This window comes from Pongo pygmaeus, chromosome 10 (genome assembly GCF_028885625.2).
Source record: "Pongo pygmaeus isolate AG05252 chromosome 10, NHGRI_mPonPyg2-v2.0_pri, whole genome shotgun sequence".
Lineage (NCBI taxonomy): Eukaryota > Metazoa > Chordata > Mammalia > Primates > Hominidae > Pongo > Pongo pygmaeus.
Genome location: NC_072383.2, coordinates 85,961,985 through 85,974,454, shown reverse-complemented (window position 1 = coordinate 85,974,454; position 12,470 = coordinate 85,961,985).

Here is a 12,470-nt window from a genome sequence, read left to right as displayed (position 1 = left end):
AGAAAAATCAAGTCAGGCATTTCACCCCACCTTTAATTTGCCAATCTGAAAAATAAATTTTACAGCAGGAGTTTCTAACAGTACCAAGCTGACCAGTCCCCCTGTTGGGAAGGGATATTATGGTTAAAATAGGGGCACTGCTAAAATTTAAGCACAATCTGTCAAGATTGCTAATGGTCATCGATGCAAACAATGTTCCAGGCCATGTCAACAAATAGTTCAACCCACTAGCATGGTATACTAGGAGGCCTGGAAGGGCCTAGGACAGTAGTGCCAGTCAAAATACAGCTCAAAGACCCCAGTCATTTTCCAAACTAAAAACAATACCCAATTAAGCTGGAAGCAAGAAACGGCCTAGCATAAATAGTTAAGGAGTTGCCTGCCCATGGACTTCTAAAACCCTGTAATTCTCCCTGCAATACTCCCATTCTGCCCGTTTTTGAAACTTTCAGGAGAATGCTATATGGTACAGAATCTCAGTATAATTAATAAAGCAGTGATCTCTGTCCACCCATTGGTGGCAGACCCACATATTCTTTTGACTCAGGTGCTGGGAACACAGAATTGTTTTCAGTCTTAAAGAATGTCTTTTTCTGCATTCCTCTGGCACTAGAGTCTCAATATCTTTTTGCATTTGAATGGGAATATTCTAATGGCAGAGAAAGAAAAAGAACAATACACTGGACAGTACTCCCTCAGATGTTTCAGGACAGCCCTGATTTTTTTCCCCCAGGTCTTAAAAAGGAATCTGAAGGATATTAGAAAACGAATATACTCCAGTATGTAGATAACCTTCTTGTGTGTAGCCCAACCCAGGAGATATCTGATCAAAATACTATAAGGACCTTGAATTTTCTGGCCAACTGGGGATACAAAGTGTTCAAAAAGAAGGTTCAAATTGCCCTCCAATAGGTTCAATATTTGGGGAATATCAAATTCCCCAAATCCCAGAGACTGGCAGGTATCCCCAGAATGGGTGCAAGCTGTATGTGGTTTGGGACTCCCCCGCCCCCAAGCAACAGTTTTGTTCCTTTCTGGGAGTAGCTAGGTTCTGTAGAATATGGGTACCAAATTTTGGGCTCAAAGCAAAACCTCTTTATGAAACAAGGGGGCCAGGAAATGAGTCAATGGAGTGGACCCCAGAAATGAGGGAAGACTTCACCAAGGTAAAACAGACTCTTAGGCTCCCACTTTTGGCATCCTAGTCCTCACTAAGCCTTTTCAGTCTTTGACTCTTTTACTTTCTCTTCTGCAACCAGCTGGAAAAAAGTTCAATTTTTAAAGAGCGCATATATTTAGTTTAGGCGTACCTGGATAATCTCCCTATCTCAAGATTGTCTGTGCCATATCCACATAACCTAATCACAGGAGTAAAAACCATCAAATTCACAGCTCCAGTTAATTACTGTAGGGCACATATACCAGAAGGGCAGGAAATTTTAGGGGCCATTTTAGAATTCTGCCTACCACATCGATCAACAAATAAAATGGACTAAAACACATGATTAGTAGTAGCCCAATTATATGCAACAAAATTCCACTTTAAGAAAAGCTAAAGAAATAAAATTTCTCTTCAGAGAGATGTCTGAATATTTTAGCTAGTACTTTATTGAGTTTAAGATCTTTTAAGGATGAGAGAATCTCCACTGAATTTTGAACAAAACTTTTCTAATAAAAAATCACTTTTGGCCTAAATCATTAAATTCCGTGGGCAAGTGTACTAATATGTGAAAGTTTTGGTTTATGTCAGATAGTTTTCTAAGAATGTGGCTTCCTCTAAAATCCCTACTCTAGAGACCATTTTTCCTGACACTTTATTTTTTTTAAGTTAGTTTTAAGTTATCCAGGCATGGAATATTCATCAGTACGTAATGGTGCTAAAGAATTTGAGCTATGGACCTTTACTTCTTAAGTTTAAATCCGAGTTCTGTCATTTATATTAGTTGGGTGGACTTTGACAGAGTCACTTAACCTTTTTGTGTAGGGTTTCTTCCTAACAAAACAGGAACAATGTTTTAGTTTCTGAGGAGTAACTCAGATATTGCGTTTAAAGAGTGTAGCAAATATAGATTTTAAAATTATTGGCTTTAAGTACTATGCCAGTAACTATTTCCTTATATAAGCTTATTTGAAAGTATTCTAGAACACATGAAACCAATGCTTTAGTTATCTATCCTTTTAGCCCTTTTAAAAATATGATATGAAATATATTTACTCAGTATTTTATAATAGTAATTGTATTAGTTGCCTCTTTTATCATCTTAAAATATTCCCATGCTATTAAATTTCATTTAAAAATTTTATTTGAATTTATTTGTAAAATATGATATTTAGAAAAAAATTATCTCTTTGGCCAAAAAATCCCTTTCTTTTTCCATTTCTTCAAATAGCTTAAATATCCCCAGTTGCTGTCTGGTGTTCTTAAAGTAAATCCACTGAGGTTTCACCAAGTTCTTTTTGCTTTTTATACGGTTTGGGATTTTTTCACTGATGCAATATATTGTGAACTGACAGACTATTTGTGGCAATCTTGCTCATTTTTCTGTCAGTGACTTATTCTTTATTAAAAGGAGCTGGACAAATTGAACTTGTGAAACATTTTTATTTTGTTTGCCTTTTACACCTTTTTTTAAAAGGAAAAATTTAGTATATTTCTCAGTTTAGTCTTGTAAGATATTTTGATAAAATGCCACAGTACTTTATAGTCAAACATGAAAGAGATAGAGCACTTCACCATTGAAGAAGTCAGTGTTTTCTATAAATTTTTGTGCCTTGTTTTTTAAAGGTTTCATGAACCAAGAGTGGCAGCATCACTTTTGCTTAGTTAAAACACAGTGATATATTTCTTTTACTGTCAGGAACTGCTGATATGATAACTCAAGGGAAATGCTGAAATGAGAATTTGAAAAGCCAAGCAATTTCCTTCATGAAATTACATGCCATATGCTCAACATTTAGGTCACAAAGCATGCTTTAAAAAAAAGAAAAAAAAATGGATCTCAAATTTATGCAAATGAGTTATCATAGAGGTGATTAAATGTAAAACAGAAAACATGCATTTCTGGAGTTCTGTTTTTTGAGATAAACATTGGAGACTGGAAATATAATTGAAATTCTAGGACATTGGAATTAGAAAATACATTACCATTTATAGACATCTGCTTAGAATCCGATGCTGTAGGTAGTTTGGTGCTCTATAGTGTACCTGACTCCTGAGAGATGAATGTGTGTGCCTGAAAGGTGCAAAAGTGGTGGCAATCTCCAAGACACTTGGGTTCAGGAGAGTCCTCAGTGTTGACAAACAGAATTCTGACACTTATTGAGGGCTGGGCATGGAGAAGTGTGTTGCCCAAATAGGTTGTAGCACACATGGCTGATGGGAGACAAGAAGGGGCTTCAGAGGCACTCAGAGGCTTATATGGGTTCCTTTATCCATATATGGTTCCTTTATCCATATATTAAGCAGGGAAAAGTGGGATGCACACTAGTGGAGAGATACTACTGCTCAGGAACAGGCATCTTCCACAGATAAACTGGTGACATAAACAAGTAGTGATCAGTCCCTAACCTGTCTGGAGTAGTAAATTAATTGGCTAGCCCACTTCTATTGATGCTGTCCCTCTTTTTGATGCCAAATATCACAGTATGAAGAAATTTAAGGAACAAATCTGAATAGATTTCCTTTTATTACATCCTCAAGTTAATCCCAGCTTAGAAAGCCAGAGAGAAAAAGTCATTTCTTAGTCGATTAAAAGGTATTTTTGTCTTTTGAACTTTTAAACTACTGAAAATCTATCATGCTTATGAAAATGCTGGGACAACCCACTAGGATGATGCTATCTGATGGAAGCATAATGAGAGTAACAAAAGTGATTCACATACTTAATTTAAAATATTCTAATAGTCACATTAAAAGAATAAAACAAAACGAGTGAAAATTATTTTAATGTGGTAGTTTACACCAGGTACAAAATACTTCAAGACATATAATCAATATAAAATTATTACTGAGAAATATGACTTTCATAATTTATATTAAGTCTTTGAAATCTTATGTGCATTTTCCCCCGTAACGCATCGTAGTTTGGACTAGCACATTTCAAGTGCTTGAGCACCACAAGTAGCAAGTGGTCACTGTATTGGACAGTTTGTGACAGAATCAACATGTTCTTCATGACAATCATCTCTTATTTCAGAAGTCTGCAGGTATTATACGATTTTGGCTGTGAAAATGCACCTTTAAACAAACTTACAGTGTAGATATAACACAGTGCTTTTATTACATCTTCTATGGAAGATGAAGATGGATCAGATATACATACATTAGATAAAAAAGCAACACATGAAACAGTAACAGCATAAACGTAAGTAACTGTCCACATTTAGCCATACTAATTTCATCTGTAAATTCAGGATTATATTATTTTTATTTCATCTTTTTACCCAGCTTTTGAAAATTATTTTAAAGAGATTTTGCATATCTTTCCATGTGTTGTCCTTGTTTTTGTTGTATAAATATTTTGGATGATGTTTTGCATTATTTGGTGTATATTTCTATCTGAATTTGGGTTTTTATATTTGGAGAAGTAGGGAAGGCTACAAATTTCTGAAGGGCAAATGACAATGGCTTGCAAACCTTGCTCACTACACACCAAATCAGTTAAACCATAGTAAATGGATCAGGATGTAATAAATGGATTAGTTCTCATCAAGAGTATTTTGAAAAGTATTGCTTCTATTTATTTTTTAAACTTTCATAATTGCCTTAATTTTTCATAACTCAAAATTGTTGGCAAATAAATATATTGGAAAACATTGAGAGTTTAGTGCCAGGCTCTAGCTCCATCTTATTTCTAATATCACTCTTCTCCCTAAAACTGAAGGCCTTTGGCACCTACTTAAGATCCAGATTTTATCCTGTTGAAAGCATCAATACTTATTTAAACCAGGAGATCCTCATGGCTTTACCTCTGATCCTCTGTTTCAGGAATTTTGTTTGGTTTTCTAGACCAACACTGACTTCTGCATTTTATAAGGTTGTGAATTATACTAGTAAAGACTGGAGACTTCAATCACCAATGATATAGCAGCTGTCATGAAAATGTATTGACAGGTTTTTATTTTTATGGGTCTATAGGTTAACCTAATTTTCATTTATGCTATAGTTACTCCAATGTAAAAGTTCAATAAAATGAAGAGATCTCATTTTCTTGTATCCACAATGTTCTATCATTTTTCTAACTTTAAAGTATTCACATATACAAACAAGATTAGCTAAATGTTTATCCAGTCCTCTTCATCCTGTGATCAGCAGTTTCAAAGTTCTGTTTTCCCTGTCCTCCACATGTGTTTTTCCACTCATACATTGTGAGTATTAGAGACTGAGGTGTGAGCAGGAGTAGAGGTGTTTCTATTCTCCTTTTATATAACACTGTATATAGTAGTCCCTCTTTATTTTCAGTTTCACTTTCTGCAGTTTCAGCTACCCAAGGTCATCCACAGTCCAAAGATATTAAATGAAAAATTACAGAAATAATTTATAAGTTTTAAATTGTGTGTTGTTCTGAGAGTAGCATGATGAAATCTCGTGCTGTCCCACTCCATCCCGCCCAGGATATAAATCATCCCATTGTCCACTGTATTCATGTTATCTATGTTATCTGCCTGTGAGTCCCTTGGTAGGCATCTCAGTTACCACACTGACTGTGGCAGTATTACAGCGTTTGTGTTCAAGGAACCCTTATTTAACTTAATGGCCATAAAGCATAAGAGTAGTGAAGCTGGCAGCTTGGATATGCCAAAGAGTAGAGATAAAGTGCTTCCTTTAAGTGAAAAGGTGAACGTTTTTGATTTAAAAAGGAAAAATATAGTGTAAATGGTGTTCAGTACTATCTGAAGTTTCAGGCAGTCACTGGAGATCTAGGAACCTATCCCCCATGGATAAGAGGGGGCTACTATAATACGCTGTGAGGAAGATATTACTGTTTCAAGTTTACACTTAGGAAAACTGATAGAGAGTTTAGTAACTTGCAGAAGATATCACAAGTAGTAAATGTGTGACTGACCACTTCTCACCATCTCTATCACTCTCATCCTTACAATGCTCTTTATGGCCCCTCACAACCTCTCTAATTTTAAGTCCCACTACTCTCAAGTTGCTAGAAGATATCCTGAGATTTTTTGTGGCCTGAGATTTCAGCCAACATGAAGACACAGAATCAAGAAATGTACAAAGACTTGTACTTGGTAGCAGAATTTGCTATTTATCTATGTTTACCTAATATGTTATCTGAAAACAGAATGACAGTGTAATTGATTATTTGTCACAGTTTCTGTGGGTAAGGATTAATGAGCAGCTTGCTGGGATGTTTTGGCTATGGGCCTCATGAGATTCCTGTCATAGTAATGTCATAAGTTGGCTAGAGTTGCAGCCATTCGAGGATCTACTGAGCCTCCAGGCAGGATCATTCACATGGATGGCAAGTTGAAGCTGGCTATAGTCAAGAGGTATAAGTTTTCCTCTAGGTGGTTCTCTCCAGAAAACTGCTTTAGTACTCTCACAATATAGTGGCCAGCTTCTCTCAAAGTGTTATCCACAGGCCAGTGTGGGAGGTGTTGTGTCTTTTATGAGCTGCCTTGAAACTTCTGCATGGGAATTTCTGTAGTATTCTTTTGATAATGCAAATGTTCCCTGATTCATTATGGGTGGGCATAAACGCTGGGAGGCTAGAAGTATTTGGGGCCATCTTTATGGCTAGCTACCACACCTAATTTGAGTCTTAGATAAAACTGTATGAAGCTTTATCGGAACTGTTTTTGTTCATCCACTTTGGGTTAATTCTTATGTCATTTTCAAACACAAAATCTTAATTGATAAAATGGGATCCTAAAAGACTTGTTTACTAGTTTAAGAGCTTCCAATCACAGCAATAACTTAAAATTCAAATTATTACAAATGTGAAGATCCTTAAGGGCTCATCCCTTCAAATATAAAATAAGAAATGACTAGTGATGAATAATTGAGTGATTTTTAAGGATATCAGATTTTGCTTAAATTATAAGAACTAGTATAACATGACTTAAAATAATTACAAATGTTACTTGGCTTTTACTTTGAGCTCTTGGAAGGTTATCTAGAATTAGATTTTCTTAGCTCACATGATACAAAAGTTGGAAGGCATCTTTATAGCCAAGTTATATTCTCATTCAGATGTTAAGTTTCAAACCAACTCTAAAGAATGCTTACTCTTATGCAAATATATCTTTTCAGCTTGGAGTGAAGATTTGATATTTTTAAATTTTTCTGCTGTTTTATATTAGATGTTTTGTTATAAATGAGTTATTCTATTATGAATCATGTAGGACCTGTATCTACTCTGATTCAACATCTTCCTGTTTTAAAAAGAGAAAGATGGTTGTTGATGGTTTTTTTAACATTCATTTTTTCCATGAACTTGCATGTATTCCTCAATAAATATTTTCCTTTACACATCAAAATTAATATTATAAAATTTATTATGTAGAAGATATGAAATGTAAAACAAAATCCCAGGGAAGATTTACCTAATAAAATTTTAAGAATTTAGGAATTAACTAAAATTTCTTAGGAAATTTTTTTCAGACTCTCCAAAACTGAGTAATTTATCTCATTAATTGTTCTGGTATTAACACTAAATTATCAGGATTTAAACCAACCAAATAGAGAACTACTTTAAAAGTGTTAACTTTAAGAATTTTAAGAATGTGGTATAATTTTTAAAATTCTTCTACAGGCAACTGAAGTTTTTTACCCATATTATAATATGATAATTGGAATTTTTTAAAAATGAGCCTTACGTCTTCCTCTTTTTGTTTCATTTTACTTTTCTCTTTCCTCAAATGTCTGTTTTTGGTATACTGTTTTATACATTTTAGTTTTCGTGCCCTTTCAAATGCAATTAACATTTTGGCAAATTTACAAAAGAGGTTAAGAAATTGCTGTGAATGCAAAGGCAGACATAAAAAAGAAGTAATCATTTTAGTAAATTTGATAGTAAGAGAGCTAAAATCTACCAAGTTTTGCTTGGAAAAAATGGATGGGGGATTGTAAGAGGTGCTTTCCACCAGCTGCAATTGATAATTGAAGCCGCACATAAAGCAAAGCTGGAAGCCATCATCATGACTCTTTCTACTTAGCAAACAAATACATTGGCAGTAAATAAACAGAGGCATATGTCTGTGGAAAATAGAATATAGAGGAGCACTTTCTAGAATTTCATGTAACAAGAAATACTAGGACACAGAAAAGGGCCATTTAGCATAATTTAGAGAGATCCAATGAAAAAATGTGTTAGTAATTATATGTACAGGGATAGAACTTGACCAGATTAGAAACTGGTGAATTTTTGACCTGTATTTATCTTCTGTTCTTGTGTGACAAGCCTTCCCTACATCCTATTTCTACTCCTGGATTGAAAATGCTCCTTGTGTCTGTTCATTTGAAGTAGAAACTAGACATGACTCAATACTATTACCCAGAGCCAAAGAAATAGGTAAGTCAGGCAATGTATTACTCCATTCTTGCATCACTATAAAGAAATACCCAAGACTGTATAATTTATAAAGAAAAGAGTTTTAATTGGCTCACAGTTCTGCAGGCTGTTCAGGAAGCATAGGACTTCTGGGGAGGCCTTGGGAAACTTTCAGTTATGACGGAAGGTGAAGGGGCAGCAGGCATATCTGGCTGAAGTTGGAAGAAGAGATGAGGGAGGTACCACATGCTTTTTTTTTTTTGAAATGGAGTTTCGCTCTTGTTGCTCAGGCTGGAGTGCAGTGGCTCTGCCATTACTCAGTTCCAAAGCTGCTTTCACATTTTCAAATATCTTTATAGCAATACTTCATCTCTGGTACCAATTTTCTGTGTTAGTCTGTTCTTACATTGCTATGAAGAAATACCGGAACTTTTGCTTGTTCTAAGAGTGACCTTTCCCTCATGGTAATAGTAAAAAACACACCCCTGTGTGGAGATTTAAGATAAGAATGGAACATACAATATATGTACTGCCATGTACAGCTACAGCACATGTGCACCCAGAGGACCACCCAGAACATGCTTATTAGTAACACCTCTTTCTCCCACTTTGTGAATAATCATGTAAGACTCCCATAAAGGGAATTTTCCCCAGTGTCAGTCACTATCATCTCATCTTCAAATGGCCTGTTCTGACTTGGCTTTCAGAGTGTACTTTTGCTTTTTCAATAAACTGCCTTACACTGATATCTTTATTGCTGTGTGTCTCTTGCTTTAATTCTTTTCACCAAGAAGACAAGAACTGTAGATCTACATTCCCAGTAACACACCCCATCTCCAGCACTTTGTAATCCCCTTCTCTATATTATTTTTGTCTCTTTAGCACTCATCACTAACACTATGTGTACACACTTACCTATACCTACACATACATGTATGAAGATTTTTATGTTTATTGCTTTATCTCCAATATCTAAGGCAATATCTGGCAGATGATAGAAACACAAAAGGAAAAATAATAAATATTAAAATAGATATTTGTTTTAAAAATGAATGGAAATTTATTCTGCTAAGGATGACTAGACACAAGCTCTAAATTTAGAAAGCATCTGATTTTCCAGAAATATTCCCAGGGTTTTTTCTGTTTAAAATTTCAAAATTTAAGCTATTCACAAATTTCTTTCTGTAACTCATCTTTTGCTAGCATTTGTAAGATTTATAAGACTGCCACAGAATAAATCTGCAGTGTTTCTAGGTCAGTTGTTCATAACCTGTTTGAGCTCCCGAGAAAAGCGCATACCCCTGTTCCCTTCTCTGTATCCCTTTGTTGATAGTTCCTTTCCCCTATTTCCTGGGCTGCATCATGGAGACAGCTAGGCCACCTCAGTCATGGTTCATAGGGGCAGGGAAATTGCCACATGGTCCCAAGAAGACTAGAATGTGCTCTCCTTCATGAGTGAAAAATTGACTGGGCTGAGCATAGCTGTTTTTCTCAACTCATCATGACAAAAGTCATTTGTTATTTCTTCTACTATGAGAATTTTGTGTGTGTGTGTGTGTGTGTGTCTTTTGGCAGGGGGTGTGTTATATGTTGAAAAAAAGCCAAGGAGCTTATTGTAGTGGAAATCCCGTTATGGTCATATCAGGTAAGAAAAATGAAGGTCATCACTATCCCTGACTATCCAGTATTTACCGGCCTTTCTGACTTATTGGGTTGAACTAGTTAACTTATAGTAGAGCCACAGCTCTACTATACAGAGTCACAAGCTCTTATCAAATGAGAGAACATCTATAGTTTATTAACAGTCCTGTTCAAACACATATGAATCCACTATCCTATTGGCAAACATTTTTTCTTCTTGAAATGTTGGTGAGTGGGATTAATCTTTGACCTAAAAAAACTATGATATGGCTTGTAAAATTATATCAGCTAATTCAACTCCAAAGTTCTATAGTTCTTCAGGCAAAAATGTTAATACCTATTCTGTTTCTCATTATAAATGCTTCAGAGATTAGTAAAACTGTAAAATGTGGGGAAAGGCTAAAGGGCCATTTTGTGACAAGTAGAATGTTTAGGGATATGAGCATCTTTGATCATATTATCCCTGTTCTATGTCATAATTTACTCTTACTTCAAGGTGAACTGTGTTAATATTTATGTGCCCTGTAGATTTCAACTTAGACAGCATTTCCTCCAGAATGCTTTGCTTAAACCTCCTTGGCGTGGTTGGTTGCTTCTGCTATTTGACCCCCTTCTCTCCTCAATTTGTACCACATTGTATGTACCTTTGTCAAAGCCCTATTCACTCTTCTGAAAGTAAATTCTAGTTTCCTTGTCTAACTCCTTCCTGAAATGTATGCCCTGTGAGGACATATATCATCATGTCTATTTTGTTCACTATTTTATCTCCTATTAGCATGGTAACTCTGCCTTTAATAAATTTTTATCAAATGAAAGAATGATTCATTTTAACAGAATAGAAGCCATGAAGTCTTCGCAGCATGAACCTTTAGATGTAGTGTTTGGGAATTCACAGATTTCTGATTGCTCTTGCTTCTCGCAGCTGGTTGCTATGGAAACAACTACCCAGGTTCTGCTTGGGATGGTTAACCCCACCTGGAAATGCCTAGCTGTGCCTCCCTTAAGCTTGGCTAGTCCTAGGTCTTGGGACTCATCTTCTCTTTTTCTTTGCCATTTGAAGTATGGCATCTAGAGGGCCATGATCAGCTAAGGGCCTAGGACAGGGTTTTTAAATGAGGAGTTTATGAAAAACCCTTAACTTGTATACAAGAGATACAAAAGAATGGCATTCCTTGGTAATAGAAAATTTCTGCCACTACCTCAACTAGAGCTTTCTATGATTCACTCTGGTTCACCTGGACACTACCCTGATGTTTGGAGTTCTTACATAGAATAACTCCTTTGCATGTCTTCCTCAACTTGTAGCAATGGTAGGCATCTGGTTGAGAACTAAAAATACTGGATTGTAGTCTTCTCTTTCAATTTTCTTTGTGCCTAAAGATGAGATTAATAATCATCAGACCACAAAAAAGATACATGAAAACAACAAATAAAAACACCTGAGACTAACAAAGTTGAGTGGCAGCATGTGAGCCCAAAGGGCAGCCAAGATTATGATCACCATGGTTTGAACTAGTAGAAAGACAAGTGAAAGGCAAATATATTTATTGTAGTTATTATACAGGTTATATTCTACTTTAGAAAGGGGTGACAGGAGTAGATCTTTGCTGAAAGATCTTTGAATTTATACCTCTTACCCATCTTTTCAAATAGGATTTCCCTGCCTAAGAACTATAGAACTATGAGGATTCTTAGGCAAAAGCTTTTTTTCTTTCCATTTAAAAAGGCAAAATTTTTAAGTGAGACATTGTGCTAGGCCTTGGAGAATAATAACAGCAATGATGATGATGATGGCTAAGAATTAACGAGTGTTAATTAGGTGCCAGGAATTTATTATTTATCTCAATTCTAAGGACCCTCTGAAGAAGGACTATTATTCTCATGTACAAATGAGTAAACTGAGATACAGAGAGGCTAAATTACTAAAAAAGAATAACAGGATCAGGATTTTTAACTAGGAGATCAAATTCCAGTGACCAGTCTCTTTTGTGTACAGATGTGAATAAATGGATATTCTGAATGAAGGAACATCATGAAAACCGACAATCGGGACAGCCCCGGGATTTGTGCTGTGAACAGAGATTACACAAGTTTATGTAAAGTAGGGAGAGCAGTGATACATAAGATTGGCAAGATAGGTTGGGACCAGTCACAGTAGACTGTTACACTAAACAATTAATACTTTTTATTATGGGTGTAGAAATGGTAAAGCCAAATTTTCCAGGAACGAAGAATTATCAGTGCTACAAGCATCAACCAAACTAGAGATCTCAGAAAAGCAAATACAGTCATGGGGAAACTTTGCATTTTCAGAGGCCA